The following is a 5,000-nucleotide window of genomic DNA, read 5'->3' on the forward strand; positions in this document are numbered from 1 at the left end:
CACTTCGTATTTTTCTCTTCTCTCAGCACTGTTAGTTATACATTCAGGAATGAATCACTTGCAAGCTTTACGCTGTAAATATAAATTCAACAATTGGGTTTCACCCACACACTAAACAGGCTTGGGCGAGGGGTCACCGCACTTCCAATCAGGTGTATACATCCTTTCAGAATCAACACAATATTATATCTATATACTCGTATGGGAATCTATCACCAATTGCACTCGTTCTCCAGTGTTTCGCATCCGTTGTAGCATAAATCCAAGTGAAATCACAGAAATCCCATCAGCGCAGAGTGTGCACGAGATGAAGTAAGTCCCACAGGCTCCGGAGATGGGAAGAGAGAGCGAGCACAAAGAGCAACAGTCTGTCCCCGTCAACGGTTATGGGAACACTGGGGCCCGGCGGAGGAAGCAGCCGCCCGGACGAACATGGGAAGCACCCTGGGTGAGGTGTGCGATGAGTTATCGGGTAGTATATTTCCCCATCTTATTTTGCGGTATGTTTATGGGAGAAACATTAATTTGTCAATTACGAAAGGGATGAAATACCTCCCTAGACTGATGATGTTATCCATTCACCAATAACTGATGATAATTGATGAACAGAACCAGATTCATCTACGAAGCATTCAAACTAGAGCGAGATGAATCCCTTCATATTACAACTATAGTATTCATACGCCGCATGGGTACAAAACACACTTCAAATGGATTTACTGTAGCCATATCTGAAACTGTATAAATGTATATATGTATGCATATATGTATGTATATATAAATATATACGTAGAAATATATATTTATATATATATGTAGATACACATACATACATACATACATACACACACACACACACACACACACACACACACACACACACATATATATATATATATATATATATATATATATATATATTCTGTACCAAGGCTTTATCAGTGACAGATACCAAACGTGTAGCGGCCGCATGACCTGAGGGGGTCAGACCCCAGCACAGGTGGAGCTGTGTTGTGCCCCGCCGCCACCTCCCCCTCCCCCCTCCATTACCCTACCACCAACCACCCAAGCCTTCCTCTCTTGATCCCGGTGAGTTTATACATTTCCTGGCATTCATAGTTAATTTCCCTCTTGCTTTATCTGATGCATTTCCGAACTGCTACTCACCCAACCTATCAAGTCTTGCCTCGCAACTCTATATTTATCTATTTTTTGAACATCGGTGTGTGTGTGTAAATCATGTATATACGCGCACACACACACACACACACACACACACACACACACACACACACACACACACACACACACACACACACACACACACATACATATACATATATACTTCTACTTTATTCTTATTCTCGTCTATCATCATTCTTTCGTCTTTCGCGTTGAACTATTCATATCCATCGCATAGATATATCATAGTTCAATATGCAAATGAAGAACGAGCCAGAGCGAGTTAATTTTTCAAAACAAAAGAATGACTGCGAACTAGATAAAAGTATAATTATAGCACGCGAAACGGTAGTCAATAAAGCAAATTATTTTTCAAAATTAATTGAAAAGCAATGGACCACAGGGCAAGATAGGTTAAATGTACTTCGTTTATTGTCTAAGAATAGGAACTTCTTTATATATTCACACACATATATATGTGTGTGTGTGTGTGTGTGTGTGTGTGTGTGTGTGTGTGTGTGTGTGTGTGTGTGTGTGTGGTGTGTTGTGTATGTCTGTATGTATTTATGTATGTACGCATAGTTACCTGTACTCATACATTACATCCGTTTTCGGTGGACATTGAAAATGATATCTCTGTGTTTGTTTACATGTTCGTACTACGTACAACTTGAAATGATTAGAGTAAATCTCATAAGGAATATTAATTTCCGAAGTACGGAATTATATTTATATGCATAAATTCCATTGCAGTGTTTAGGTAGAGATATAACTGAGATAACTGGTCATTCATAACCTACATTGCTTATAAATAATTTGATGGTTATTGCAGGTTTGTGTTTTTTGTCAGTAGTAGGCTGTGCCCATAGGCTAAGAGTGTATGTATGGCCTGTGAGTGTGTATACATATAATGAAATGAGTAAGAAAGGGATGGCGTATAAAGTTTAATATCAGTGATTATGCTACAAATACTTTTACGTTAACACTGAGTGTACTTTTATGTGTACATTCGCACACATGGTAAACGAGCAAAATAATACTCAAATAGTGTTCAATGATTGATAGTCTTAGCGAAAAAAGAAGTAAATGATAATATGGATCAAAACAATAATGATACTACTTCTATTACCAGTTCTACTACTACTATTATCATTAATTCTACTACTACTTTTACTACTACTACTACTACTACTACCAAGGTACTTCAAGACAGGTAGCACCACTCTGTGGCGATGAAAATCCTAGTTGGTAACTGCTGAGCTAAGCCCCGCCACTTTACATCATTCATTGCAATATTAATAGGGTTTCTTTCTGTTACTGCCCTTCTCGGTTATTTGTTTACAGATGTTTACCATCGTCATAACTGAACCATGTTCAATGTAAATATACTGAGAAGTCACTTGTCATAATATATCGTACAGACTGACAGGATTGAAAATGGGGTGGACTTAAATGACGTCATCGCGTTTAGCCAGTGAGGCTGCGCTGTAGATATCAGATACAATTAGCTAAATCATTATTCATATAATCTACTCGGGTGTTGTCATAATTTCCAGTAGTAAAACAAATTCATCTCTTTTATTTATCGTAACGGAATGTTCCTGACCATGAATAACCGTCAGCTTTCTCCAGGAGAAAAGTCGTTTAAATGTTGATTTCAACAAGCTATTTAGAACTGGGCTAGCTATTTAGCAAAATACAATACCTTTATTACTACAACTACTGCTATTACTACTGCTATTACTACTACTACTACTATTATCATTACTATTACTACTGCTATTGCTGCTACGACTACTTTAAGTACTTATAATAGTATTTTTAATTTTATGACAACAGCTACTACCACTGCAATAATGATAACAATGCTAGAAGCAAGGATAATAAAAGTGTTAATGATGATCAAGATAATGATTCTGGTACTTATAATAATAATCATAATGACAGTAAAAATGATAATATTAATGATAATAATAACTATGATAATAAGAACAATGATAATAACTATGATAATAATAAGAACAATGATAATAATAATAATAATAATAGTGATAATAAGAACAATGATAATAATAATGATAATAATAGTGATAATAATAATACCGGTGATAATGATAACAGTGATAATGGTAGTAACAATAATGATGATGATTAAGATAATGATAACAACAACGGTGATGATAACGACAATGGATAATAATAACTAGCGGGACCCGTGGAAATTCTCCCCTTGGATCCTCCGCCTTCTACTTACGCCTCCCTTTTCCTTTCCCTCTCCCTATATCTTTCTTTCTCCCTTTTTCCCTTTCCCTCTCCCTATATCTTTCTGTCTCCCTTTTTCCTTTCCCTCTCCCTATATCTTTCTTTCTCCCTTTTTCCTTTCCCTCTCCCTATATTCTCCCGCTCTGCCGCCCCCTCTCACTCCCAAATCCCCATCAAATTCACTCCTTCCTTCACACTTTAAGCTTTATATCTGTCCCTTCCCACTTCCCTTCTCATCCTCCTTAAACTCGCCTCCCTTCCTTCGCTCCCTGCCTACTCTTATCCATACTCCTGTCCTCTTTAAGTCCCTTCCATTTTCCCTTACATAATTGAACTTTTTTCTGTAGGCCTTCTTCCCCTCTATTTCTCCCCCCCCCCCCTTTCTTCTCCCTCTTCCTTTCCCCTTCCCCTCCTGCCTTCTTTCTTACCCCCCCCCCCCCTTCGGATAGCCGTGTAAATAATAAAACTGAGGCTCTAACTGCTTCACTCTCGAAGAAGAAGAATGGTAACATTAATGATAATAATAATGCTTATTAGTGTTATCACTATTATTATACTGATAATAATAATGATGGTAATAATAATGATGATGATTATGATGAGGATTTGGATGATGATGATGATGATTTGGATGATGATGATGATGATGATAATGATAATGATTATAATAATGATGATAATAATACTAATAATAATAATGATAATAATAATAATAATGATAATAATAATAATAATAATAATAATAATAATAATAATAATAATAATAATCCTTATTATTATTCTACTACTACTGCTAATAATGATAACAATAATTATGATAACATAAATTATAATAATGACGGTAATAACAGTAATAACTAACATAATGATAATAATAATAGTGATATCATTAGTAGATAAGAAAAAGATGGATCGAAAAATAAATTAATACTTAACCAGCTTCAATTACACAGGCCCTATTACTGTGTTAAAGGGATTGCTCATCATTCATGCACATTCTTTACACCAGGTCTTTCATAGGGAGCCATGGATTTCCTTTCACCGTGCTCTCTATAAATCAAATTAGTGTGCGTATCACAACAACCAGGGGACAAACCTCATTCTCATGCTGACCTCATAACAGCTAAATTTGCCCGTGATTAAATTGTATTTATTTATTTATTCTATTTATTTATTACCATTATTATTTTATTTATTTATTATTTTGAGGGGGGGGGGTTATGCGGAATTGTGTTTGTGATTCTGGAATTGGAATGTTCGTGTTTGTTTTTTGCGTGTCGACTCTGCGGGACGTGGTTGAAAAGACGCGGCATTGGGATGGACGCGTCGAAGATTATGCAGCCGTGGAATATAGGAAGATGCTGTTGAGCCGATTAGCTAGAATGGGTCAGTTGGATTTATTGGTTCACTTCAGACTATATCGTCGCTATAAAATCAGGTAATCATTATCAGCCTACGGATTTATTCTTTACAGTACTCGGGCATGTATATAACAGTCGCGATTGTTATCAAGGTATTAATTATTTTTTATCGGAATTACGGCCAACGTTTCCATC

General features: G+C 36.2%; 1 protein-coding gene across 1 annotated transcript in view; it reads right to left on the reverse strand.

Moving 5' to 3' along the window:
• Positions 1–382, reverse strand: part of LOC125033351 (nephrin-like) — a 192,636-nt gene extending 192,254 nt beyond the window's left edge. The window contains 1 exon segment of the mRNA XM_047624776.1: positions 1–382. This exon segment is cut by the window's left edge and continues 607 nt beyond it. The gene's annotated coding sequence lies outside the window, so the exon portion shown is untranslated.
• Positions 383–5,000: the final 4,618 nt, after the last annotated feature.

The sequence above is a fragment of the Penaeus chinensis genome, chromosome 16, assembly GCF_019202785.1.
Source record: "Penaeus chinensis breed Huanghai No. 1 chromosome 16, ASM1920278v2, whole genome shotgun sequence".
Lineage (NCBI taxonomy): Eukaryota > Metazoa > Arthropoda > Malacostraca > Decapoda > Penaeidae > Penaeus > Penaeus chinensis.